The sequence below is a fragment of the Mustela erminea genome, chromosome X (assembly GCF_009829155.1).
Source record: "Mustela erminea isolate mMusErm1 chromosome X, mMusErm1.Pri, whole genome shotgun sequence".
Taxonomy (NCBI): domain Eukaryota; kingdom Metazoa; phylum Chordata; class Mammalia; order Carnivora; family Mustelidae; genus Mustela; species Mustela erminea.
Genome location: NC_045635.1, coordinates 93,433,771 through 93,449,084, shown reverse-complemented (window position 1 = coordinate 93,449,084; position 15,314 = coordinate 93,433,771). Strand labels below are relative to the sequence as shown.

General features: G+C 39.6%; 1 protein-coding gene across 3 annotated transcripts in view; it reads right to left on the bottom strand.

Annotated features, from left to right (window-relative positions):
- RTL4 (retrotransposon Gag like 4) overlaps positions 1 to 15,314 on the bottom strand; it is a 377,204-nt gene that overhangs the window by 294,429 nt on the left and 67,461 nt on the right. For 2 of the 3 annotated variants that reach the window (XM_032330104.1, XM_032330107.1), the window contains exon 2: positions 7,617 to 7,746. The exons of the other annotated variant lie outside the window; for it this stretch is intronic. The gene's annotated coding sequence lies outside the window, so the exon portion shown is untranslated. The remainder of the gene's footprint in view (positions 1 to 7,616; positions 7,747 to 15,314) is intronic. 3 annotated transcript variants of the gene reach the window in all.

The window sequence follows — 15,314 nt, the reverse complement described above, 5'->3', positions numbered from 1 at the left end:
AGAGAGTTCCCATATACCCTTCGCTCTGTTTCCTCTAATGGTAACATCTTTATATAACCATGGTAAATTTATCAAAAGAAATTAACATTAGTGCATTCCTATTAACTAAATTACTTAATTTCACTAGTTTTTCCACTAATGTCCTTTTACTCTTTCAGGGTCCAATCTAGGATCTCACACTGCATTTAACAGATTTTGGTAGAATGTGAGATCTAATCAGGAGGCCAAGCCAAGGCCGAGCTCATTAGGGGAAAGCTGCTCACTTGGGACTCTTTTTTTCTGATTGCAAATCCTGGTTAGTCTGCACTGCCTGGTGCAGCCAAGAGCAGTTTGGCTAAGCAGCAAAATCAAAAAGGACATTGCAAGGGGAATGACATCTTTCAGATAATAGAAAAAGCATGAGAGAAAAGAAAAAGAACAACATCAGGTGCCAAGAAGAGATTAGGTGTACAAAAAAGAATTTTTTTTTTAAAGATTTTATTTATTTATTTGACAGAGAGAAATCACAAGTAGATGGAGAGGCAGGCAGAGAGAGAGAGAGGGAAGCAGGCTCCCTGCCGAGCAGAGAGCCCGATGCGGGACTCGATCCCAGGACCCTGAGATCATGACCTGAGCCGAAGGCAGCGGCCTAACCCACTGAGCCACCCAGGCGCCCTACAAAAAAGAATTTGATGACCATTTTCCCAGAGCCTCCAAAGTCACTAATCAGAGTTTCTGCAAATGCATCAAGGAGAAGACACCACCATGAATTCAACAGGACTCCATAATAAACACAGTGGCATAGGTGTGCTCAGGCATGAAAAGGTATAATGTTCAGGCATCCAGGCTGATACAGTGAACGAATTCCTCACCTCTGACTTTATCAATAATGCAAACCTAAAAAAAAATTAAAAGAATGCAAATCTGTATTATCAGGTAGGCATGCTGGAGTTACTAAACCAAGGTGTGAGAAACACATGGAATGTTCTAGACCAGGGGTGTGCAAACTACAGTCCTGCAGACCAAAACTTGCTTGCTGCCAATTCTTGTAAATAAAAGTTTTATTGGAACATTTAACCATTTCCATTTGCTTACATATGGACTATGGCTGCTTTTGCACTACAAAGACAGTTGATGAGTTGCAACAGAGACCCTTTGGCCCATTAAGCCTAATATTTACTAATATTTACTAAAATATTTACTGTGTGGCCCTTTATAGGAAAAGTGATCAAGATTTAGTCAAGAGATAGAGAAATAAGAGCCTGGATCTCTACCAAGTGGAAGCTGTGTAACTGTCAGTCAGAGGTCTAGTGCATGTCTAGTGGCATACCCAGTAGTAGGTGAGGCTTCCCTGGAGACTCTGGGAACATCAGACTGCTGATCCTGGCTTCTACCCCAGGCCCCAGGTGCTGGAATCTCTAATTAAGAGTCTATCACTGAACCACAGAAAATCTGGAAATGCTTGCTTGTTGGAAGGGGGAAGTCACTCCTGACCTGTGCTCTGAGAGACTGATAATATTAAAAAATAAAAATAAAGGAAACCCATGGGTATAATCTGTTTAAATATTTTGTTGCCTTTCTTTGACAGAATTGCATCTCCAGGATGACTTTAAAACATTAAATTATCATCAGATAATATTTTTATCACTAAAATCTTTATTGAACACTTAGTGCATGGCCCTATGGGATTACAAAGAGGTGTTGAACCATTATGATTTTAGTGAGGAAGAAAAGACATGCTCCAAACCACCTATAATAAAAATACAATAGAGAAAATATCAAAATGTCTAAATGTCCCCATTTAATCCCAATTCACTCTCACTCCTAGGATTGCTCTGTACTTCCTTTACCTATATCATCCTTCTAGACTTTTCCACTGGGCTCTCTGGAACCAGAACCTCAAGGTAAGCAAACTCTCTGACATGGTCAACTTCACATAACACTCCTTTGCTTAGCTGAAACCTGGCTCGGCTATAAGCCTCCTCTTTCTCCTCAAGCTCCCTCAAGAGCGGGCTGCTCATTTCCTTATGTCTCAGAAGTCATACAACCATAATTGCTTTTATTGTACCCATTTTAGATATGAGAAAACTGAGGCTCAGAGAGGCCAAGTAACTTGCCCCAGATCACACAGCCGGTAAGAGGCATTGGAACTGAGCTAGGACTGATTAGAGTATTACACACTTTGCCACCACACTAGACAACCTTTCAAATCTTCTATAATCCTCCATCATCTCTTTGTTTGTTGCTAATAGTGAAACATCAGAAAAATAATACACTTTAACAATTATTTTAGAATCAGGTACTTTCCTAGAGTACCTGATGCAAGTGCGTCATGTTTCTGTAGGGGCAACAGGGATTACTCAGGCTCATTTTATGTTCTAGCAGCACCTGTTACCCACCCACTCTGTTTTCTTGGAACCAAATTTTGTCATCAGCCATCTAATTACAGTCTGGAGGCCAATTTTTGTCTGATAGAATATCTGCCAGAAGCCATGTGGAAGCTGGAACCAGGAGAGGTCAAAAGAGACATAACCAGGAGAGCTATATGAGCAGAGCCTGGGACAATGCTGTTAACTAGCAGCGTTCCTTAGTCTGTCCCAGCACTCCAGTGTGCTGCAATTGAGCTACAGGTTTGCCAATATATTGATGGTATATGGATCCCTTAGTCTCAAAGTCCCAATGCTAACTGCCTCTGGATGCTAGAACTCTCACTTTTTTAAAGACTTTATTTATTTATTTGACAGAGAGAGAGAGATCACAAGTAGGCAGAGAGGCAGGCAGAGAGGGAAAAGCAGGCTCCCCGCTGAGCAGAGCCCGATTCGGGGCATGATCCCAGGATCCTGAGATCATGACCTGAGCCGAAGGCAGACGCTTTAACCCACTGAGCCACCCAGGTGCCTCACAACTCTCATTTTTTACGCCAAGATTCCACAGAAATATATTTTTACTTATGCCACAGTTACAGTACAGATATTTGTTTGGAAAGCCCTGAGCTTGAAGATGGCTAAACTGACATTCTGATTGCCAAAGATTTTGTGCCTTATATTCAGTGTATAACCCCTTCTTTTCTCCTGATCTGCTATGATATCAGCTCCTCAGGCTGCCTTTCAGAGAGTCTGAGAGAGTCAGGCATGAGAAATGTGGAAGAGAAGCATAATCCACCACAGTGAAGTATAGTGATGGCACCCAAGGTGACCTCGTGTCCAGCTTTTTAGAACCATTTCAGCTCTCTTGATAAATATTTTGTTCAGCATGCAAGAGAGATGCATGAGCAAAAATGGACTTATGGACAAATAGACGAACCTTTCTAAAATACATCTGTCAGTCAGATCAGCCCTGATCAGATAGGGCCTGAGATCTTAGAGATTACCCAAACACAAATGAAGTGATAAAGAAACAGATATATATATATATATATCTCTATCTATATATAGATAGAGATATATATATATAAAGGGAAACAGTTTTGGAAGGCTATATCAAAATGTCAACAGTAATATTTTTATGTTTTTAAAATTTCTTCAGGTCGGGGCACCTAGGTGGAAGGCTCAGTTGGTTAAGCATCCAATTGGTGATTCTAGCTCAGGTCATGATCTCAGGGTTGTAAGATGGAGCCCTGCATGGGCCCCACACTCAGTGGGGAGTCTGCTTGAGATTCTCTCCCTCTGCCCTTCCTTCCACGTACTCTTGCACATATGCACTCTCTCTCAAATCAATAAATAAATCTCAAATCAAATAAATAAAGTACAGAAAATCCTGAAAAATTTTTAAATAAAATTTCTTCAGGCTTTTCTCTACCTTTTCATTTACTTTAACATTGAGTATTCGTTTTCCTACAATAAAAAATAATAGCAGTAAAGCTATTTCTATTTTGAAGAATGCCACAACAAATAAAATATTACATGACTTGGGTACATTCAAACCTCACTTAAACTCAGTTTTCTTATAAAATAAGGATAATACCAGTGCCTTACAGATTGTTATAAAGATCAAAAGAAATAGTAGCAGATACATAGCAGGAACTGAAAAAATTTTTTCTTTAAGCAAACAAAGAACCCCCTCTGAAAGAAGAGTGTCAGTAACATAAATATGAGATTGTTTCTGCAAAAAAATAAAAACAATGGAAGTCCCTGAATTCAGGGTCAAACTGCTAAGGTTTTGTGCCTCTAGAGGTCAGGAAAAAGCAGTAGATGAAGGAACATAGGTAGAATGAGGAACCTTATTCTGAAGGAAGAAAGTTACCTAAATTCTATTAAAACATTTTGCCATGCCATTGTTCACTCCTGTGTTGCTTTAACTCCTCTGTTTTCCGTTTTCCTGGAGATATAGAAGACTGAATAGACCTAACGGAGTCCTCAGGTATGTCAATGGAAGATCCACCTTGTGAGATGTAAATCTAACACACAGGTGGGCATCTGCCCTTTTTGGTACTGACCATAATGCTCCATGATTCTCTAAGTACACACAGGATTTGGTTCAAACCAATCTGACCTATTCACCTGAAAACTCATGATCTGTGGTATAATTTTTTGCTCAAAGGAAGTTTGCCTTATCTCATTATTTCTTGTCAGGTACACAAAGATAGAGACTTTCCATGTATTTACCTTTAAACAAAAGAAATCAAGTAAGACAACAGAGTAGGGAATGCCTGTCAATCCAAATTCAGAAGATAAGCAACCACAGCAGAAGACAAATGGACTCAGAAAGTCATCATAAAACAAAAAAGATAATGTTACTTATGTATAGGAATTACTGTGTGTCAAGTTTTGTTCATACTTAACATACACCAACTCATTTAGTCTTCACACAACTTCATGGGGTAGGTACTTTTACTATCCCATTTTACAGATAAAGAAACTGAAGCATAGACTCACTCAGGTAATCCAGGTAATAAGTGGTAGAATCAGACAGCCTAACTGCTAGGTTCTCCTTATAAAGCACAGCACTATGTCATCTTTCTAGGGCACAAAACACTTGCAAGCACACGCTGAAGTTAATCTGAATAAAAGAGTCATGGGAATAAAAGGCACAGCATAAGGGATACAGTCAGTGGTACTTTAATAGCATCATATGGTGACAGATGGTAGCTACACTTGTGGTGAGCACAGCAATTATGTTGTACACCTGAAACTGATGTAACATTGTGTGTCTGACATACTCCAGTAAGAAGAGAGAGAGAAAGAGAGAGAGAGAAACCCCTGATGTGTTCCTTCTGAATTTATCCAAGAAATTTTTCTTTCAAATGCCCATCTTTATCCTTACTTACTTACCTCTTCTTACTTACCCATAATTACTGACACTTAGGAACTCAAAACAAAACAAAACAAAACAAAACAAATTTCAGCAGAACATAGCCTCCAGCAGGTTCTGAAAACTAACCTCTTACTTCTTCCCTGCCTTCTCATTTACCTGCACTCACTGGATCTTGTGCCCTGAGTAGTTTGCCAATACATACACAAAAAATGTCCTGTGTGTACTACTCTTGCTCCTCCTGCCAATTCAGTCCATTCAAGAACATGGTGTTTTATAGGAAGTGAGAAAAAGAACTGAAAGAATTAAATACACAAAAAATATACTGTACTCTATCTTTCCATTCCCAGTTAGTGGACTCAGAGGCTACACTGGCACTTGGAGTGTTTTTAGTGAGTAACACCTCTGAAAGACATTGCTGAGTAATATAGATTGGTAAACCATTACTAATCAATGCTTTTGTCAAGAACATTATATTAATTATTCATTAGAGCTTTTAAGAAAGGGCTGATCCGGGGTACCTGGGTGGCTCACTGGGTTAAAGCCTCTGCCTGTGGCTTAAGGCATGATCCCACCATCCTGGGATTGAGCCCTGCATCGGGCTCTCTGCTCAGTAGGGAGCCTGCTTCCCTCTCTCTCTCTGCCTGCCTCTCTGCCTACTTGGGATCTCTGTCAAAAAAATAAATAAAATCTTTAAAAAAAAAAAAAAGGAAGAGCTGATCCTTTGGATGGAGGAGGTATCCACAAGTCAATTATTCCTCAGGTTGCAAATCTCCTTAATCTCCTTCCTCCTGAAAAGTGCTGCATTTTTCTATATGAACTGATTTTAGTGAACGTATGTTCCATGTTTAAAGAATATGTTCTCCATTAATGGTATTAGAGTGGAAGGCAAAGTGCTGGCATTCCTTGACAATAAGAAACAAACAAACAAACAAACCTTAGGAGGTCCCTGACATTACACTGCAAGATCCAACCATCTGGGAGCTGGAAGAGCACCTAAAGACAGAGAAAGGATCATTCAGTGTTTTCCAAAAGGACTTCCCTGGCTGTTGCCTGACTGAGCAGAAGTAATAGAAAGCTAAAGTAATAGAAATGTGATAGAAATAAAAACACAAAGTAATGAAAACTACAGCAAATGAACTAGAACCAACAATATTAAAAAAATAAAAGACAGCAGATTTAAGCCAGTGGGCTCTGTCAGTAGGGAAGGGGATTTCATATTGGGAGTGGCCCAGCAGGAGACAGATGATTTAAGTTGAGTGGGTTCAATCAATCCAATTCCCTAAGGACTTGCTGGGGTCCATCTATGTACCTAGCTTTACTTCCAGAGCCAGGGAGGAGGGAAGACTGGAGGTGGGATATGCAGAGAGGATTAGAGAAGAAGAAACAAGGAGAAAAAAAGTCCTTTCCTTTAATCAATGGACCATTTAGTTGCAAGAAAGAAGACACACTGACAGTAGACAAAGTATAAGTTCATGCCAATCTATAAACAAGTGTTGGATAAGATGGTGCGAACTACTGTATTTTCTCAAGACTAAGACCTGTGTATTTCTTTTGCCTTTTCAATGCTTCTGAAAAAGAAGGCTGTCTTTGAGTTACTATGTGCATTTCATATAGTGTTTCATTTTTTTTTGTCTGAAAAACTATTTTTAAAAGCAATGGTGCATCTTAGAATGACAGAAATATGGTATTTGTGCTCTGATTCCTTGAAATGGGAACAATCTAGTATGAGGGATAGTATCTGGTCAGGTACCTGAAAAATGAACACATTAGAATGAGGCAAAGAAGGCACTGCTGTTGTGGATAATGGGAAGGGAGAGACACACAACCTGAACAATGCCAGAGACAGGAAGAAATGTGGTCTCACATAGGAAGGGGAGCCCAGCTGGAACTGAAGTTGTTTACAAGACTAACAGGAGATCAAGCAGAAGAAACAGGTGGGCCTTGCTCTTTTTAGGAGACCTACATTATGAGGTATCCTATAACCAAACTGCCATGGTCAGGAAATGAGCTAATTGAGGAAGGCACCCTGAGGTCAGTCAGGAGAGTGAGCATTTGAGAGGCAGTTAGTTGTAAGGAAACAGGAACAGGAAGTGAGGAGCCAGACCAGAGTCAGAAAGGAGGGGGACTATCCCAACAGGAAAGGGTAGGCTGGAAGCAGATTATAGACAGATTTTTAGATTTAGATAAAGATAGTGGGACTCAGTCCCCTCTGGACAACAGGCATAACCAACAGCTACCAGAGTGACATGCCCTCTCTATGCCCTGCTGGGTCATCTGTAAGCTGTCAAAGGCTAGCAAGTATAAGGGGAAGACAGAGAGAAACAGGACTTACTTATCCATTATAAGGTCATAGCAACTGACTGGAGTGGAGAGCTTTGACTTACCTAATACTTTCTTCCAGAAAAGAGTTTGTTTTTTCCCCAGCCAAAAAGCTCAACAGCCATTGGGAACGTCAGCAGGATGGTTATGGAGGCAAGGACAGCTAAGGTCAAACCACCATTTCCAGGAAGGACCCTAAGTAGAGGTCAGAACTGGAGGTCAGGGACTTTTATGCCTGCAAGGAGGGTCTCCCACACACCCCTCTTCCTATCAGCTGCCTCAAGAAGTATCATGAACTCTAGCCACATGAGGCTACTTGCAATCAGTGGAAATCACACAGGCTTTGGGATAGACTGCCTGGTTTCATTCCAGCTCCACCACTTATTAATTGGCTTCCCATAGACAAATCACTCCACCCCCCATCCCTGCACCTGAGTTTCCTTAATTATAAAACTTAGACCAATTTTACAATGAGATGACTGAGGTTTCAAAAGGATGCATGTTAATTTTATATCCTTCACCAAACTATCTCCCATGACTCCAGAGAGAGTAAACTAGTTGCCCCATTCCCAAAGTCTGGCATGGAGTTTGCTTCTCTCTCTCTCTCATTCTCTCTGCCCCTCCCCCCACTCATGTGCTTGCTCGCTCTGTCTCTCAAAAAAAAATAAAATAAATTAAATAAATTAAAAGGCAGCTTTAAGATTAGGTATTATTATTCATCTCCAACATACAGTTGAAGAAATTGAGGCTCAGAGAGCTTATATGTCTTTTCCAAGATCACACAGTTAGTAATTTACTTGAGTGGATCTGACTCCAGAGTTCACGCACACAATTTCTGCTCCAAATGTGTCCATCATTAGAAGCAGTATCTGGTTGTGCTATGAAAGGCTTTGTCCTCAAGGAAAAGAAACGAAGATCTCAAGGGTTCCTCGGTAGAATGGTGGGAGGTACTTTGTAAAATGAGGAAGATGCTGCCCACTCTACCTGTGGTAAGTGCTGCCCCTTGCCACAGTACTCAGAAAACAGGTTTGCAAAAATCTGACCCAAGGAATAATACATTGGAACCTCATGTCAACCCTCTAAGGTACATAGGACTGCCATTATTATTCCCATTTCACAGAGTTAAGGATGGTGGATCTCGGGAAAGTTAAGTGATTTGCCCAAGGTCACAAAGACAAGAATTTGACAGAGCCAATGTTCAAATGCAGGATTTCTGGCTGGAGTCTACACATTTGTGTTCTTTCTACAATTTCATGCTGTGCTTTGTACAGTTCCCCATGTGCTGTGGATGCTCAACAAATAATCAATGACATCTTCTGCCTGGCTCCTGACCAAGAGTAGAACACAGTGAAACTGTGCTCCATGCATCTTAAAACATGGGAATATAAAGAACAGATAAATGAAGAGAAGTGTAAAGTGTGTGCCAGGTGCTTAGTATTCATCATTTAGCATCAGCAGCGGGCGTCAACGTTGAGGCAATTCTATTTTCAGATGCCGCTAAATAAATTCATCTCCTTTCCCTGGTATGACAATAATAGTAATAAATTCTTCTGACTTTTCAAGATGAAACTCTGTCTCCTTACACTCCTCTGAAGCAGAAAATACTAAGCAAAATTGGAGCAAAATCAGCAGGAGAAATTCTTGAATAAACTACATTTAGGGGAGGCTTATCTACTTCAGATGGCAAAGGACATGAAATGAATCCATGCATTTCTGAGATGGAATCAATGACAATTAACCATAATAAAGGTCTCCTAGTAGATGAGTACTAAAGTCACTTTTTGCCCTGAGGTTTACCCTTTCCCATAAATTTTTTTTAAATATTTATTCATTTGAGAGAGAGAGAAAAAGAGAGAGAGAGAAAGAGAGAGAGAGAGAGAGAGAGCATGAGCAGGAGGGGCAGAGGGAAAGGGAGAATCTCAAGCAGACTCATGTTGAGCATGGAGCCTGACACGGGGCTCAATCTCACAACCCTGAGATGACAACCCTGGGGTCACAACCCTGAGATCATGACCCAACTGTGTCACCCAGGTGCTCCATCTCTCCCATATAATTTTATCTAAAGGACTATTTCAGTTTAACCAGGACAGGTTAGGCCTCCTAGAAAATAGTGGTAGTAGAAAGTACTGTGGGCAGGAGTTTCTAAACCAAATTCTATCACTAAAAATGTCAGGCAAATCATTTCTCCTCTCCTAAATGGGAAATGTTGCCAGGTTAATGTTTTTTTCAATTGGAAAATGATTGACAGTTTTTATCAGTTTTAGAATCAATCATGCAAACACTATCCCTATGATATCCATCCCCAAAACTAATCCACTAATGAGAAGAGTGGGAAAAAATAGAAAGGAGAATTTTCCTAGATGCTATGAGCAGAAAACCTGCCTCCTTGGAGGAAAGTTTGCTGCCCCACAGTGATTTTCTTCAGTCAGGATTGATACAAAGTGAAATAATTGAAATAATTTTTCATACAGTTGTAATTGTTGTTTTAAGTTTTTATTTGAATTCCAGTTAGTGAACATACAGTGTAATATTATTATTGTTTTGTTATTATTGTTAAACCAGATTGATTTGGTTAATTACAGATCATATACCTGTGATATAATTGTCTAAAATTTCTTTTCAAAAGCTTTTCTTTTTTAAAATTTTTTGTTATGTTATGTTAGTCACCATACAGTACATTATTAGTTTCTGATGTAGTGTTCCATGACTCATTGTTTGTGTCTAACACCCAGTGCTCCATGTAATTTGTGCCCTCCTCAATACCCATCACCGGGCCAACCCATACCCCCCTTTAAATCCCTTTAAAACCTTCAGTTGGTTTCCCAGAGTCCATAATCTCTCATGATTCATCTCCCCTTCTCATTCCCCCCCTTCATTTTTCCTTTCCTTCTCCTAATGTCCTCCACGCTATTCCTTATGTTCTAGAAATAAGTGAAACCATAAGATAATTGACTTTCTCTTCTTGACTTATTTCACTTAGCATAATCTCCAGCTATTTCTAAAACTCTATCCTGTTGAAGCTAATTATAAAAGTTGCTGGTTATAAGGAAATGACCCTAGCAAGTCATGTTTGCAAGTGGAAGAAAAAGTGTTAATCAGAAAGGTGAGGGGGATATTCAAATGGATTTTCCCTCGAAAGAAAGAAAGGAAGGAGGGAGGGAGACAGAGAGACAGGGAGGGAGGGAAGGAAGGAAGGAAAGGAGGGAGGTAACAGCAACTTGGCAGAGTAATCCTGGCAAGCACAAGGCCTCATGGTCCTCTGAACCACATCAACCAGGTTGTCTTCTTTGGTCCATAGAAAGGAAGGAAATAAAAGGTTAAATGTGAGGGCATGCATTTGACAACAAGCTGTGTAATGATTTTTTTTATGGTTTTTTTCCTTTTCCTTTTTTTTTTTTCCAAAGAATTTATTTATTTATTTGAGAGGCAGAGATCACAAGTAGGCAGAGAGGCAGGCAGAGAGAGAGGAGGAAGCAGGCTCCCTGCCGAGCAGAGAGCCCGATGCGGGGCTCGATCCCAGGACCCTGGGATCATGACCTGAGCTGAAGGCAGAGGCTTTAACCCACTGAGCCACCCAGGCGCCTCCCTGTTTCTTTTTTTTAATTGATTTATTTATTTTCAGAAAAACAGTATTCATTATTTTTTCACCATGTGTAATGATTTTTTAGGCAGAAATACTCTAGTTGGCTTTTGCAACTCCACTGTTAAGAAATTCCAGCACTAAAGTTCCAAGAGTCTTTCATATGAATTAGCTTGAAGATAGGATTCAGCATAGATTCTAAATTTCACTGATGTCTGGGGCAAATTTCAGGGTAATTAAGCTATAACTTATAATGGTTAAGGATTAATAAGGAATCATATTGTATCTCCATGTTTAGTACTTGCTCTGAATAATTAAACTATCTGTGCTATGTTTAGTTGTTTTAAAGATCTATAACTAGAGATAAGACATAGACACAGATATTGTAAAGGAAAGCTGTAAAAAATAATAGCTGTAACTGGACCTCAAAGAACATATGCCTGTTCAAATACTCTAGACCAAAGAATCAAGGTATATACTACCTACCTAATGTCAGAAGAGCAGGATCAGGTATAGAGGGATGGATAACGTTTTTAATACTCGCATTTTCAAGCTTTAGGTCACAACAGAAATGTCACATTCACAATTTATATTTAGTCTCTAAATTGAAAATGATCAATTAAACTGATTGAAATATTGCACTAAAATCCATTAACAAGATTTAAAATGATTGAAAGTGAGGAACTTGTCTTCTGCTTATTGTGTTTCCCCCAGTAGTGACAAGCATGATCTTGGGCTCATGGTAGGCATCAATTACATAACTAGTAAGTGATTGGGTATAGTAGAGGAGAGTCTTAGATTCGCTAGTTGGCTGTTTGGTTTCTCTTTAGAAGCTGCTCTCTCTCCATGAAAATTATCAAATTAACATTAAGAGGAGACGATGAATTTGCAATTAAGAGTGAAGAGACCAGGCAAGAATACAGCTTGCCAAATGAAGCAAGAATGTTAATTTTAGTTTCTCTTGGGGCTTACATAAAGAGAATCAGAGAGTGGAGGGTAATATTTGCCTCTTGGATACAGTCTACTGGACACATCTCACTATTATTTGTAGCTCAACATACCAAGTCATCATAACATTCTCTCACCACACAAAAATCACCTTCCCTTAGATATCTATCTCTGCCATTGATATTCCATTCTCCTAGTCCTCCAGGCTGAAAACCATGGTGAACATAAAATTTGTCATCCAAATCAGGACACTTAAGAGCAAAAGGGGGAGCTGTTAAAAATAATGCCAAGATAACTGGTTTAAACCAGAGCCTAGGGTCACCCTTTTCAAATGACTCTTCCTCATCCTTTTCCAGATAGTAAATCATGTCACTTTTTCCTTCCACATTTATTAGACCAATGCTCTCTGATTCCAGACTAATTCAACCTTAATTCATTGTACCAGCTTGATATTCCTTAAAGCACCTTTTCAGCATGTTATTTCTCTGTTGAAGTCATCAAGGTCTAACACATTTACTGTCAGAAATACAAAGTCTGAAGGTCTGTGGATAGTTTTCTTTCCCTCTCCCCCCCTTTTTTTTACTGAGGCATAACTGACATATACCACAATATTAGTCTCAAGTGTACAGTATAATGCTTCAATACACATACATATTGCAAAATGATCACCACAAAAAGTCTAGTTACCATCCATCACTGTACATAATTACACAATTTTTTTGTTGTCATGAGAACTTTTAAGTTTTACTCTCTTAGCAAGCTTCAAATATTCAATACAGTTTTTAACCATAGTATCCATGCTATATATTACACCCCCCCCCATGACATCGATTTTGTAACTAGAAATTTGTCCTTTTTGACCCTCTTCACCCATTTTACCCACTCCCATCCCCCATCTCTGGCAACCATCAATCTGTTCTCTGTATCTATGAGCTTGTTTGTGTTACTGTTTTTGTTGTTGCTTTTTAGATTCCATATAGAGGTAAGATCACACAGGTGTGCCTGGGTGTCTCTGCTGGATTAGCATCAGACTTTTTCTTATTTTAGCTCTAATCATGATCTCAGGGTCCTGGTGGTGAACCCTGTGTCAGGGTCCATGATCAGCAAGGAGTCTGCCTCAGGACTCTTTCTCTGTCTGTCACTCCCCCTGCTCACTGTACCTCTCTCTATAAGTAAATAAGTAAATAAATAAATATATATTTTTTAAGTGAGATCATACAGTAATTGTCTTTCTCTGTCTGAATTATTTCACTTAGCATGATGCCCTCAAGGTCCACCCATGCTGTTGCCAATGATAAAATTTCATTCTCTTTATGGCTAAGTGATGTTCCATTGTATATGTATACCATACTTTCCTTATCTATTCATCCATCAATGAACACTTAGTTTGCTTCCATATCTCAGCTATTATAAACAATGCTTCAATGAACATGGGGGTGTATATATCTTTTGAGTTAATTTTCTTCAGATAAATACTCACAAGTGGGATTGTCAGATCATATGGAGGTTCTATTTTTCATTTTTTGAGAAACCTCCATAGTGTTTTCCACAATAGCTACACCGATTTACCTTCCTACCATGGTGATGTAGATTCCCTTTCTCCATATCCTTCCCAATACTTGTTATTTCTTTTCTTTTTGCTAATAGCCATTCTAACAGGTGTGATGTGATCTCATTGTTGTTTTGATTTGCATTTCCCTGCTAATTAGTGATGTTGAGCACCTCTTCAGGTACCTGTTGGACATGTGTATGTCTTCTTCAAAAATATGTGTATTCAGATCCTCTGCCTCTTTTTATTTTTTTAAATTTTTAAAAATTTTTTATAAACATATAATGTATTTTTAGACCCAGGGGTACAGGTCTGTGAATCGCCAGGTTTACACACTTCACAGCACTCATCATAGCACAAACCCTCCCCAATGTCCATAACCCCACCCCCCTTCTCCCAACCCCTCTCCCCCCAGCAACCCTAAGTAAGTCAATCGGAGAAAGACAACTATCATATGATCTCCCTGATATGAGGAAGTGGAGAAGCAACATGGGGTGTTAAGGGGGTAGGAGAAGAATAAATGAAGCAAGATGGGTTTGGGAGGGAGACAAACCATAAGTGACTCTTAATCTCACAAAACAAACTGAGGGTTGCTGGGGGGAGGGGGGTTGGGAGAAGGGGGTGGGATTATGGACATTGGGGAGGGTATGTGCTTTGGTGAGTGCTGTGAAGTGTGTAAACCTGGCGATTCATAGACCTGTACCCCTGGGGATAAAAATATATGTTTATAAAAAATAAAATATTTTAAAAAATAAAAATAAAAATTAAATTAAATTGAAAAAATAATAATCTCCCCAAAGTCTCTCTCCTCTTTCCCAGTCTAAATCTACACAGTTTCACAGCGCCAGTACCCCCATGAACTCCTTTCCTTCTGTCCTTCTAGAAAAGGAAAGTAAAGTAGGTTTCATCTTCCACACCAGCCTAATTAGCTGTTATTGACTGCAGATATATGTTGAGAAGGATTCTTAATCTGAGTCTAGGCTTTATGGGAATGAACAAAGTGATAGTCTATCCACATCTAGTGATGGGCATGAGAGAGTGGAGTGGAGACATACAAACCACAGGTTAAATATCCCTACTCTAGATTCTTTCTACTATTTCATATGGCCTAATCTCTCCCATTAGGACTATAAGCTTCTATAGGGCCTAACACTGTTCGGGGACAGAGTAGAAGCTCAGTAGCACTGGCTGATGAAAGGTCTACAGAATAAATGAGTGCAAATTTCAATTTGACCTCCCTGTCAGGAACATTTTGGGGGAATATAATGTTATTGTTAAAAACATAGGCTTTGAAAGCAGGGAGTTCTGTATTCTAATCCTGGATTGGCACCTTCATAGGCATGTGCCCTGAGCAAATGATTCAACCTTTCTACATGCCCAAGTTTCTTCAACTGGAAGATGAGAATAATGTTCATATCCACTCTGCACTGTGTGTGTATATGTGTGTGTGTGTGTATGTGTGTGTGTGTGTGTGTGTGTTTGTAGTGTTTAAAATACAAGATCAGGTATATGTACTTAGCAGAGTTCCTGGCACATAGTTGGTGCTTCAACAAATTAGTTGCTGTTGTCTGAGTTTGTGTATTTGAGCAAATACCTGTCCATAATTACTCCTATGGCAGGGAAAGCTCTATATTCCCGCCCTCCAGGGCTCCTTCCCCTCATGTTGTTCTTTGCCACCCCTCAAGA